This window comes from Parambassis ranga, unplaced genomic scaffold (genome assembly GCF_900634625.1).
Source record: "Parambassis ranga unplaced genomic scaffold, fParRan2.1 scaffold_24_arrow_ctg1, whole genome shotgun sequence".
NCBI classification, from domain to species: domain Eukaryota; kingdom Metazoa; phylum Chordata; class Actinopteri; family Ambassidae; genus Parambassis; species Parambassis ranga.
This window is the reverse complement of record NW_021144797.1, coordinates 819,830-833,897: the sequence shown is the minus strand read 5'-3', so window position 1 is coordinate 833,897 and position 14,068 is coordinate 819,830. Positions and strand designations below refer to the sequence as shown.

Genomic DNA, 14,068 nt, shown 5'->3' with positions numbered 1-14,068 from the left:
CTGAGCCGCTACACTGTAGCAAGCATCATGAGGACATATTGATGAGAATGGGTTAGTACAGTTCCCTCACACTGAGTTTTGTAGGTGTACCATACTCTAATGAGAAAAACAACAATACTGTACATGTAAAACTGAAACTGTTACTCCACAGAATTACTAGACATCCAGCATCTGGAAGGAGGCATGCGAGGATATGGACCAGGCATCATGTCAGGCCTGGATACGGCACTCCAGGAGATATTTTCCCCGGTGCCTTGGACTAGAAGACATTGCATGCGACGTTGATGAAATTCTGTGGCCGGACCCAGAGAGACAATGAGACTGATTTTCTCTCTCTTTCAGTGAAATTGTATGTTTTCTTGTGTTTGTTTTGATGTGTGTGAATAAACTTCATACTTGAAATTTGAATCCCTGTGTTTATAGAACTATTTATGACAAAAGTTTGACCTCACATGGACAGACCTTGTGCACAGAGAAAGCAGAAGCCAGATGTGTTTTCAGTTAATACCATCAGTGTGTAGTTGGCACATTGTGTGCTTAGTAATATGATGGTTTGTGTTAACTGTGTGGTACAAAAATACCATTTTTACAAAGGTTTGAAGAGTTAAGCAAGATGTATTAGCTTTTGCAAGAGATCTACAATGTTTTGCTGATTTGGTGTAAGGTTTTTTTATTTGTGTGTAGAGTTTTGCACAAATAGCCAATAGTTACAGAAATGTGCTTAAGCAATCAGAAAAAACTGTAATAGTTATAGCAAAATCACTCACTGAGTTTGCAAGGCCTGGATACGGCACTCCAGGAGACATGTTCCCCGGTGCCTTGGACTAGAAGACATTGCATGCGACGTTGATGAAATTCTGTGGCCGGACCCAGAGAGACGACAAGACTGATTTTCTCTCTCTCTCTCTTTCAGTGAAATTGTGTTTGTTGTGATTGTTTTGATGTGTGTGAATAAAAGTTCATACTTGAAATTTGAATCCCTGTGTGTTTATAGAACTATTTATGACAAAAGTTTGACCTCACATGGACAGACCTTGTGCGAAGAGAAAGCAAAAGCCAGATGTGTTTTCAGTTAATACCATCAGTGTGTAGTTGGCACATTGTGTGCTTAGTAATATGATGGTTTGTGTTAACTGTGTGGTACAAAAATACCATTTTTACAAAGGTTTGAAGAGTTAAGCAAGATGTATTAGCTTTTGCAAGAGATCTACAATGTTTTGCTGATTTGGTGTAAGGTTTTTTTATTTGTGTGTAGAGTTTTGCACAAATAGCCAATAGTTACAGAAATGTGCTTAAGCAATCAGAAAAAACTGTAAATAGCTGCAGCACCGCCCCGCAATCAGCACGCAGGCTGGAAGGGGATAACTCACCTGGTCACACATGCAGCCTGTGGGAGTCAAATGAAAAACAAACTGGAAGATTGTAAACAAGAAATGTTTATACAGTTTTTTCTGATTGCTTAAACACTAACAATGATTCTTATAGCACAATTTCTAAAACTATTAATAGTTATAGCAAAATCACTCACTGAGTTTGCAAAACTAAAAGCAAAAAAACTGCTTTACACTCAATTTGCACTTTTGTAACACACAATTTGCAATTGTATAAATATAATCCACTTCACAGCACTCTTTTTGCTGAACTGTAAACACAACTCACTGCTTTACACACAACTTCCAAATGATCAACACACTCCTAGTAAAACTACACACATTTATGGCTGGTATTTACACTATTTTGCCAACTGTCTGGCTACACTGTCACATGCGAGAACTGTTTTACATCATTAGTTCACTTTGCAATCAGCATGAGCTCTGTAAATAAGCCACAGGTAAGCTTCAGTGTGGAGAACAATGGAGGGAGAAGGAGACTGAGAAGAACGAGAATTAGAGGAGGATGAGGACATGAGGAAGCAGGAGGAAGAGGACGAGGAGGTGAGGAAGGAGGAAGGGTAAGAAGAAATAGAATTACTGATGTCATCGGAGCTACAATAGTGGATCATGTGATCAACTATGGAATGACCCTGAACGGGTTCAGCCTGAGCCGCTACACTGTAGCAAGCATCATGAGGCTTATTGAGGCATATTGATGAGAATGGGTTAGTACAGTTCCTTCACAGTTTTGTAGGTGTACCATACTCTAATGAGAAAAACATCAATACTGTACATGTAAAACTGAAACTGTTACTCCATAGAATTGCTAGACATCCAGCATCTGGAAGGAGGCATGCGAGGATATTGACCAGGCATCATGTCAGGCCTGGATACGGCACTCCAGGAGATATTTTCCCCAGTGCCTTGGACTAGAAGACATTGCATGCATGTGATGTTGATGAAATTCTGTGGCCGGACCCAGAGAGACAATGAGACTGATTTTCTCTCTCTTTCAGTGAAATTGTATGTTTTCTTGTGTGTGTTTTGATGTGTGTGAATAAACATTCATACTTGAAATTTGAATCCCTGTGTTTATAGAACTATTTATGACAAAAGTTTGACCTCACATGGACAGACCTTGTGCACAGAGAAAGCAAAAGCCAGATGTGTTTTCAGTTACAGTTTTTTCTGATTGCTTAAACACTAACAATGATTCTTATAGCACAATTTCTAAAACTATTAATAGTTATAGCAAAATCACTCACTGAGTTTGCAAAACTAAAAGCAAAAAAACTGCTTTACACTCAGTTTGCACTTTTGTAACACACAATTTGCAATTGTATAAATATAATCCACTTCACAGCACTCTTGTTGCTGAACTGTAAACACAACTCACTGCTTTACACACTACTTCCAAATGATCAACACACTCCTAGTAAAACTACACACATGTATGGCTAGTATTTACACTATTTTGCCAACTGTCTGGCTACACTGTCACATGTGAGAACTGTTTTACATCATTAGTTCACTTTGCAATCAGCATGAGCTCTGTAAATAAGACACAGGTAAGCTTCAGTGTGGAGAACAATGGAGGGAGAAGGAAACTGAGAAGAGTGAGAATTAGAGGAGGAACATGAGGAAGAGGAGGAGGACGAAGACTAGGAGGTGAATTTAGAGGAAGAGGACGAGGAGGTGAAGAGGAAGGAGGAAGAGTAAGAAGAAATAGAATTACTGATGTCATCGGAGCTACAATAGTGGATCATGTGATCAACCATGGAATGACCCTGAGGGAAGCTGGACAACGGGTTCAGCCTGAGCCGCTACACTGTAGCAAGCATCATAAGGACATATTGATGAGAATGGGTTAGTACAGTTCCCTCACACTAAGTTTTGTAGCTGTACCATACTCTAATGAGAAAAACAACAATACTGTACATGTAAAACTGAAACTGTTACTCCACAGAATTACTAGACATCCAGCATCTGGAAGGAGGCATGCGAGGATATGGACCAGGCATCATGTCAGGCCTGGATACAGCACTCCAGGAGACATGTTCCCCGGTGACTTGGACGAGAAGACATTGCATGAGACGATGAAATTCTGTGGCCGGACCCAGAGAGACAATGAGACTGATTTTCCCTCTTTCTCTCTCTTTCAGTGAAATTGTATGTTTTCTTGTGTTTGTTTTGATGTGTGTGAATAAACATTCATACTTGAAATTTGAATCCCTGTGTGTTTATAGAACTATTTATGACAAAAGTTTGACATACCTTGTGCACAGAGAAAGCAAAAGCCAGATGTGTTTTCAGTTAATACCATCAGTGTGTAGTTGGCACATTGTGTGCTTAGTAATATGATGGTTTGTGTTAACTGTGTGGTACAAAAATACCATTTTTACAAAGGTTTGAAGAGTTAAGCAAGATGTATTGGCTTTTGCAAGAGATCTACAATGTTTTGCGTATTTGGTGTAAGGTTTTTTTATTTGTGTGTAGAGTTTTGCACAAATAGCCAATAGTTACAGAAATGTGCTTAAGCAATCAGAAAAAACTGTAATACCATCAGTGTGTAGTTGGCACATTGTGTGCTTAGTAATATGATGGTTTGTGTTAACTGTGTGGTACAAAAATACCATTTTTACAAAGGTTTGAAGAGTTAAGCAAGATGTATTAGCTTTTGCAAAAGATCTACAATGTTTTGCTGATTCGGTGTAAGGTTTTTTTATTTGTGTGTAGAGTTTTGCACAAATAGCCAATAGTTACAGAAATGTGCTTAAGCAATCAGAAAAAACTGTAAATCTGTCCTAAAGTGCATATTGTGCAGAATCAGAAAAACCTCATTAATCCCTGCAGAGATGCTGCTTTGTTCAGTCACTCAACATCATAAATTGTACTGGATAGTATGAGAGATGGATTGATTTCTCATGTTCACAGTCCTCCCAACATCAACAGACAAGTGCCTCATAATGCACCTGTAAGGGCTACTGCTGTAATAAAAGGAATGGCGCAAAAATGTGACATGCATCTTACACACACACATTTCCAAGAATCCGTCTGTATATTATAATTTGTATATTATGTATATTATGTATATTATGGTTTGTGGTGAAACGGTACCCTAGCTTCTATATCGTATGCTCACTCAGCTGTAGTTCCTCCTCTCAGTTCCATTGCAGTGTATTATTTTGTCTGTCTCCTTCATATTTCATTTCCACTGTGTTTGGGGACTGCCAGGTGAATGCCTGTTTTGTCCATCTGCTGGTGTCGTATGTTACTAACAGTGTTGTCAGTTACTGAATACAGATTACAGGCCCTACAACTTAACATTACTCAGTCTAAGTAACGTATTCTGAATACTTGGATTACTCACACATTGAGTTGTGTAGCATGTATATGATCTCTACAAATCTGGAAGTATTGACTTGGACTAGTGGCTCAGAAGTGAAGGAGCAGCTCTGGGAGTGAGTCAAATAGAGACAGGGAGATGAAGATTTGCTGAAGTACTATATATATTTAAATGACACAGACAAAAGACAAACAGTTAACAAAACCCCACTATTATAAATGGCCGTTCATATCCATCATGATCATACTGCAGTTCAATAATAAACACTGTTTCAATTGTCCATGCTTGTAAACACACTGGACCTGATGCTACGTGCACAGGAAACAAAGGGGGAAGGAAAATCCCAAAAAATAATTGAAATCAATCGTGTGTAGGCAATGGGGGGGGGGGGGCACACGCAGCGAGGGGACAAAAGTTCAAAATAAAGGGGGCTGCAGGAGCCTCCTAGCACTCCTACAACCAGAAGAGATCTGGGCCAGATCCAGACATTGAGCTGAATCGAAGCTGAATTTATTTTATCAGTGTTATGACCCCGCTTGTTCTGATCACAATAATAGTCGGACACACGCTATTAAATTAAATAAAGCAATCAATTTATTTGACCAAAGCAAAACAACCAAAACGAACACTGAGACTGCCGAGCACACAGGAGGCAGGTGGTGAATGCAGGAGAAGAGAAGAGACTGCAGTGCAGGATCAGGTGGAGCTAAATACTTCATTCAGAACACTGGCCAGGGGTTCTGCCTCTGCAATCAACACAGCTCCACCCTGATGGAACCCTGCAACCAGAGTGGAACAAACACAACAAGCACTAGGCCCTGTGGCCGTCACAATCATGAATATATCTTTCCTAACTTATCCTTTGCTGTCTGTAAATGTCTCCACACATAAAGACTTTGGTAGTTGGCTCCTATAGATCGACATTCAGTACATTTAATTTGAAGAGACAGCAGTTTCTACAGGACCTGCCAAGAAAATTTTATGTGACAAACACACTAGACCATGTGGCCTAATGGATAAGGCGTCTGACTTCGGCTCGGAAGATTGAGGGTTCGAGTCCCTTCGTGGTTGAGATTTTATACAGGTATGAAATGAGCCAACTTGTGGTTTATCCGCAACTCACTTCCACTGCTAGAACCTTTAGTGGGTCTACTACTACACTACTACGCCAGTTTGGAGTCGCCCTCAGAACCTGAGACCATCTTCCTCCTTCTCTTTTCTTTGGCACAGTCACCTAGGAGATTGAGGCTCTGATCCAGGTAACGGTCCTGATAACTGTCTGTCTTGGTGGGTTCCCTCAGTGTGCAGGGGTGATGGATGGGAGTCATATTCCCATTATTGCTCCTGAGGATAACCATGCTGACTATTTTTTATTTATTCAACATCTGTCCAGTCAGCAGTCTTCCCCATGTGTTCCCATTGTGTCTGCTTTGCAGGTGTTTTGAGTTCATCATTTGATCACAGTGTGACATCATTAGTTTATAATATTGAACTTTTCCACAATATTCTCATTTATGGAGATGCACCTGTACATGGTGGCTGATTATGATAACAAACTAATGAAGTGCTGTGAAAATGAGTTAAATATAAACACATGAGACAGTGGGGACCTTGGGTGTCTCCTTCAGCCACAGACCTTTGTCCAGACAGGGGTCAGACTGTATAACATCAGTCCATCTGTACTCTAACCTCTGTACTTTATCACCATGTTTACACCCAGTGACACTGATGGTGAAACAGTAGTGTTTTTTCTCTTAGTGCAATAACATCCTCACCTACAGTGTAATACTCAGAGTTTTTCATGATATCATAACAGGACATAATACATCTCTGTAAATTTCTCATCTGTATATCTGCATATCTTATGGTTGCTCTGTACATAGTCTTTATTTCTACTTTATCTATTGTTATGCTGCTCAGGACCTTGTTTTCATGCTGCTGTAATGGAATGGAAGGAACGCTGACAACCAACATAGGTCATAGCAGCAGTCACCTGGTGCGGTCATGTATCAGCTGGGGTGTGACGCAGTGGCTCCGTCAGTAACTATGGGCAGTGTGTACACACCCAGACACACATCATTGGAAACCAGCTTTAATGAGAGGTGAGGGTTGCAAAAGTCAGAACAAGAGCCTGTTGTAGCAGTGCCACATATGCATTATGTTTTTGATGTTGTTTTCAGGGGGGTATTGCCATATAAAAGATCTGCTGTATATTGGGAAACGGGGGAGACTATGAGGGACCCGTGAGTAAATTAAGGAATACTACGGACCGTAACGGGTGAGAGGATTCCTTTGTTATGGACCCTGACGGCGGACTCTTTCCTCTATTTTTCTATTTTCGTTTGTTGAACCCCGGACACGCTGGTGGAGAGAAACACCCGCGTGGAGCGGGGCTGGAGTGACTTTGTTTATCTGTCTGTTTGCCAGTGGACATTTGGTTTAGGATGGAGCGGACAATTATTTGTAAATATGGGTCGGGTTGTGGGGTTATTTGTGTTGTGATGGAAATATGATTTTTGAATAAATACAGCAGAAAACATCCCTCTAATGGGTCTGTGGTTTATGCAATGACAAAGTAGAAAGAGAGTATAGTACGGGAGAGCCTGATAACCCTGCTTAAAGGTAACAAAACTTTTATTGATTTTGGGAGGTTGTTACACTGTTGACAGAAATCAAAATTCTAAAGGAGAAGGTTGCCATGTTAGAAAACGAACGAGACTTTCTGCAGAAAACCATGACCATGACATCCACTGGTAGGTCATCTGTTCTTTGAACTCAAACGTTTGAACTAGTGCCGTCAAATAATTAAAATTTTAATCACATTAATCACTGCATTGCTGTATATTTATTGTGATTAAATATCACTCATTTGTTTAACCTATACTCATTGGATGAACTCAATTAAATTGAGTTTTTCCATCCAATAAATGCAGCAGAAATAGAAACAGTAAGGTGCATAACATTCCTCCAGGACATAAACCTTTGCATTTTAATATACCAAATTAAGTTGGATGAAACTCCCACATCGCTGGGCTCCTGTCTTCAGAACGTGTAAGCTGCCCTCCTATAGGGTTAAAAAACACAAACACACATAACACTCATGTTGATCCTGAGCATCACATAAACATGTGAATCTTTCATTAATATAGAAGTTCCTCCTTTGTTCTGGGAAACTTACAGAAGCTTCTTTGAGAAGTGGTTCAGCTGGGCCATGAACTTCAATGCAGTGGCTTTATATTCCTAACCAGAAATCTTTGTTCATAACTTTACCAATGTCAAACTAAGAAGAACATGTTCTTTGTGTTGTTCTTCCACCGACTGAAACATGAAAAAAGAGATGTCATACATGGCTCGTTGGTCTAGGGGTATGATTCTCGCTTTGGGTGCAAGAGGTCCCGGGTTCTCCCTCATCTTTGAACTTCAGTAGATAGGATGGCTGCCTCATGTTTACATTTACAGCACATAAGTTCATATTCCAACTTATTCCCTGTAAACACCCTAGAAGCAATCATTCTAGAACTGATATTGTTTATTCAAGAGAAGAACTCTTTACACTGAGGACTAACGTCGGAATGCAGCACAAGGTCCAGGGAGAGCTGAGGAAGAAGTACAGAGGCTGTAAGGCAGGAGTGAAAGTAAAGGCTGCACGTAGACACTTTAAGCCAGCGATCCCCTCGGCAATAATAAGGAATGTCAACTGAGCTGGGCCATAAACTTCAATGCAGCGGCTTTGTGGTGATCTGCAAGAAGTCATCATTCACCTGGAAAACGGTAGTAGTACAAACAATATTGTTATTTGTAGTTACTCTCACACAGACTATAAAGAAATGTGAGTTTTCATTTTACATTCATTAATTACCATGGATAAATAAAAATGTGATTTAGTAGTAGCATAATCCATGTATTAAAGTATATCTGCATGTAGGCGGTGTATGGTGTATGATAAGCTGCAGATGCATAAAAGTACCTGATTCCAAACTGCACTCTGCACACTTCCACATACAGCATCCTGTAAAATAAAAGAAGTCAGAAAAGAGTCAGATCACATTGACCAAATAACAAGATGCTGTAATTGATTACCAAGTATATAATTAGCTACAGTCATTAAGAGCATAAAATGAGATTATATATTAGAGGTATGCATATAATAAATATGTTAAAGATGTTATGCTGCAGCAGCCACTCCCAAATTTTCACAATGAAATTTCAAATCTGAAAAGCCTCTGAGGTCCACCCAAAACTTTAATCTGAAATCTCAAATCGTTTTAATCAAATATCATTTAATAGGTATTTTTTAGGTTGAGTTGGACCAACATGGAAAAAAATCATGTTGGTCCAACTCAAATACATCACATTGAGTTGGGGCTACCCATATTTATTGGATGGAAAAGTCTCCCACAATTTAACTGAGTTCATCCAATCCATCCATCCATCCATCTTCAACCGCTTATCCGGGGCCGGGTCGCGGGGGCAGCAGTCTAAGCAGGGACACCCAGACTTCCCTCTCACCAGACAATTCCTCCAGCTCCTCTGGGGGAATCCCGAGGTGTTCCCAGGCCAGCCGAGAGACATAGTCTCTCCACCGCATCCTGGGTCTTCCCCGGGGCCTCCTCCCAGTGGGACATGCCCGGAACACCTCCCCAGGGAGGCATTCAGGAGGCATCCGAACCAGATGCCCGAGCCACCTCAGCTGGCTCCTCTCAATGTGGAGGAGCAGCGGCTCTACTCCGAGCTCCTCTCGGGTGACTGAGCTTCTCATCCTATCTCTAAGGGAGCGCCCAGCCACCCTTCGAAGGAAACTCATTTCGGCCGCCTGTATTCGCGATCTCATTCTTTCGGTCACTACCCAGAGCTCATGACCATAGGTGAGGGTAGGAACGTAGATTGACCGGTAAATCGAGAGCTTCGCCTTCCGGCTCAGCTCTTTCTTCACCACAACAGACCGGTACAGCGACCGCATTACTGCGGAAGCTGCACCGATCCGTCTGTCAATCTCCCGCTCCATTTTTCCCTCACTCGTGAACAAGACCCCGAGATACACAAACTCCTCCACTTGGGGCAGGAGCTCTCCTTCCACCCAGAGAGGACAAACTACCTTTTTCCGGTCGAGAACCATGGCCTCAGACTTGGAGGTGCTGATTCTCATCCCAGCAGCTTCACACTCAGCTGCAAACCGTCCCAGTGCACACTGGAGGTCCCGGCTCGATGAAGCCAACAGGACAACATCATCTGCAAAAAGCAGAGATGAAATCCTATGGTTCCCGAACCAGATCCCCTCCGGTCCCTCGCTGCGCCTAGAAATTCTGTCCATAAAAATTATGAACAGAACCGGTGACAAAGGGTGGAGTCCAACATGCACTGGGAACAGGTCTGACTTACTGCCGGTAATGCAAACCAAACTCCTGCTCCGGCCATACAGGGACCTAACAGCCCTCAGTAGAGGGCCACGGACCCCATACTCCCAGAGCACCTCCCACAAGATGCTGCAAGGGACACGGTCGAACGCCTTCTCCAAGTCCACAAAACACATGTGGACTGGCTCCAGGGTGGGGCCCCGGCTGCGCCATACCGGGCGACGTCACGGTCCTTGTTCCTCTTTTCTTCATAAGGGGTATTTGGACCGCTCTTAGTCTGGCCCATCACCCAGGACCTGTTTGCCTTGGGAGACCATGCTGGGGGCATTAAGCCCCCGACAACATAGCTCCTAGGATCATCTGGGCACTCAAACCCCTCCACCACGGTAAGGTGGCAGTCCATGTCCATCTATAGCGCCAGATCACAACAGAAGATATTTAATGGTCCCTTACAATAGAACATGTTTATACCGTTTCCTTTTACTAAACAAAGTCATTTCAGCACATTTACAGGTCTCCCCTGCTCTCTGTGTCGTACGGCGCAGATCCAGCCTGATGCACACCCAGCAGCACAGACACACACGCAGGGGAGCAGGCACCCACCAGCAGACAAAAAATATATAAAAATAAAATATATCGCTTAAATATGCCGACTGCTTCACTTCAATAAATCACGACTGTATTGTTTCACATTAACTACACTTAAGCACTGGCTGTACCCCTGCATACAAGTGCTGCTCAGGCTAACACAACGTTAGCCTGCCAGCTACGCTACAAAAGTAAAGCAAAGCACTTTTGGATTGCGTTAGCTGGCGGCAAGCTGCGCTCTCAGTGTGTTAAGGATGAATTCAACGTGCCTGTGTAGAAAACTCCAAGTACTAACTGTGTTTACCACTTACCTCTGACAGCTATATGACGCGACCATAGACGTTAGCTGCAACGAATGCTAACTAATCTTAGCTGCTTGTAGCCTGTCTACCCCAACATGAACAATGACTGACATGTCTTCTTAAACTCAAGGTCCATTTATCTTAAGGCATGCACATTGTTTCACATAAAGATAATAAACTTATTGAATAGAAGACAGAAAACTTACCAACAATTTCAAGCAGAGGCAGATGGCGGGTAGGACAGAGGCTGATCTCGTGCGCTTGCTCTTGCTCTGCTAGTTGAACTCATTCGGTTTGAGAGGGCCACGGGAGTTAAAGCAAATATATTTATGTTACATCTGCTAAACATATTTGGGTATTGTTGGAATTAATAACATTTTCATAAGACAAATAATAATAATACTGTTTCACCTCTAAGAGGGGCTTGAATCAGTTTTTTGAGTGCAGTGAGTCTGCTCCCCTATGTCCTCAACATGTGTTTTTAGCAGTACCCAGTCAGTGGTGTCAAAGCAGTCCCTCAGACCATCCTCTGCCTCAGGTGACCACTTCCTGATTGAACGTGTGGTTTTAGACATCCTTTTGACCAGGGGGTGTACTGTGGCTGCAGGTGAACCAGGACCATAAATGCCTCGGGGTGCTTTGTCTGCACCTTGCTGTTACTGTGTGTATCTTCTCACAGGCAGCTGATGTGTCCGTGCTCGGTGGGGCGTAAACACAGAGCACGATCACATGACTTCCCTCGGCAAGTAATATGGCCGCAGGCTAACGGCTAACAGTTCCAAGTCCTGACAACACAGTACCTTTTTCACTGAGACATGTCCTGGGCAACACCAACCTTCATTCACATATATGATGAACCTCTGCTCTTCCCACAAGCGTTTGTGTCTCTGTCGGCTCTCACAGCAGTAAAGCCCTGTAGATCCACGTTAGCATCCGGTCTCATATCAGTGAGCCACGTCTCTGTGAAGATGTATAAGCTGCACTCACGCTAACTCTGTTGATTGTTCAGTGCAAACAGCTCATCCATCTTATTCGGTAGTGAGTTGACATTCCTTATTATTGCAGAGGGGATCACTGGCTTAAAATGTCTACGTGCAGCCTTTACTTTCACTCCTGCCTTGCAGCCCCTGTACTTCTTCCTGAGCTCTCCCTGGACGTTGTGCTGCATTCCAACATTAGTCCTCAATGCAAAGAGTTCTTCTCTTCTCTTCTGGTTCAGGTCCTACCTAACAGGGAGAACCTTTTGTGTACAACTTGGAACAGCAGAGTCTTGTGCAGCACCTCTCACGTCTGGCGTTCCTCAAGGCTCTATACTTGGCCCTCTTCTTTTCTCCCTGTATGTACTTTCAGAAAGCATGGTGTCACATTTCACTGTTATGCTGATGACTGTCAAATTTATCTGCCACTAAAACAGGGAGAGGCTTCTTGTTTAGACAAACGTTTAGACTGTATTGCAGAGATTAAGGCATGGATGTCATAGAACTTTCTCAGCCTGAATGACAAAAAAACTGAAGTCATGTTGTTCGGCCCTTGTGATGCCTCCAAAATTCATGTGGATCTGGGTCCTCTGAGTCAACATGTGACACATACAGCCACAAATCTGGGGGTAAAAATGGACAGTGGTCTGAAATTCGATGTGCAGATCAAATCAGTTGTCAAGTCCAGTTTTTATCATTTACGACAACTAGCCAAAGTCAAGCCATTTTTATCAAGACATCACTTTGAGATTTTAATCCATGCTTTTATCTCATGTAGACTTGACTACTGTAATGCACTTTATGTTGGGCTCAGCCAGACACTGCTGTCTCGTCTGCAATTAATTCAAAACGCTGTAGCCCGACTTTTAACAGGTACCAAAAAATTTGAGCACATCACTCCGGTTTTAGCTTCCATTCATTGGCTCCCAGTGCATTTTAGGATTGATTTTAAAATTCTTTTATTTGTTTTTAAATGCCTTAATGGCCTCGCCCCACAGTATCTGTCCGACCTGCTTCAGCCATACACTCCCTCACGCTCTCTCAGGTCGGCAGATCAGTCTCTTTTAATAGTCCCACAAACAAAGAGGAAATCTAGAGGGGATTGTGCTTTCGCAGTCACTGCCCCCAAACTATGGAACAATCTGCCCTTGCACATTAGGCAGGCTGACTCTCTTGTATCTTTTAAATCCTCTTTGAAAACACACCTTTTCTCCATGGCTTTTAACTCAGTCTGAGATGTTGACTTTTACTGTTTTATGTTTTTACTATGTTTTTATTGTTTTTTTATCTTCATGTGTTTTATATGCTTTTGTATTTGTGGACAGCACTTTGGTTGATTTTAAAGTGCTCTATAAATAAAGTTGAGTTGAGTCTTGAATAAACAATATCAGTTCTAGAATGATTGCTTCTAGGAGTTTGAGCATGCTGTTTACCCTGCTGTTTACAGGGTCTAAGTTGGAATATGAACTTATTTGGGTTGAAGATTATTCCTGTAAACATAAACATGAGACAGACATCCAGTCTACTGAAGTTCAAAGATGAGGGCTCATCCGGGATTTGAACCCGGGACCTCTCGCACCCAAAGCGAGAACCATAACCCAAGACCAACGAGCCACATGTGACCTCTTGCTTTTCATGTTTCAGTCGGTGGAAGAACAACACAAAGCACATGTTTGTCTTAGTTTGACATTGGTAAAGATATGTACAAAGATTTCTGGTTAGGAATATATAGTGTTGCTCCTGAACAGGGACTTGAATCCTGGGCCCTCAGATTAAAAGTCCTGCAAGATCCACCCACAGAGAACCTGAACACATAAAACTCAGATTCCCAACCAGAATAGTAGCAGAACTGAAGACACCACTTGGAGGAGTGTCTTCAAAAACCAATCCTTGAGTCCAATGTACCAACCAGCACACAGTAAGTGAAACAGGCATGTCCACACTTCAACAATGAAAACACAGATTGGCTGTATGGGGATCGAGCTAATCGGTCGAGCCCTATTGATTAAATGACTGTTATTCGGGAATTCTGCCTATCATTCCGGAATACTGATGTCTATACTGGAATGCTACCGCTTATTCTGGATTTCTGCCTTTCATTCTAGGACAAAAAAATAGACTGCTTTGT

The 14,068-nt window shown here is 42.2% G+C and overlaps 1 non-coding gene across 1 annotated transcript; it reads left to right on the top strand.

The window, feature by feature from the left end:
* Positions 1-5,717: 5,717 nt before the first annotated feature.
* On the top strand, positions 5,718-5,790 carry trnar-ucg (transfer RNA arginine (anticodon UCG)). The gene has a single exon. It is a non-coding gene; the product is annotated as a tRNA-Arg (tRNA).
* Positions 5,791-14,068: the final 8,278 nt, after the last annotated feature.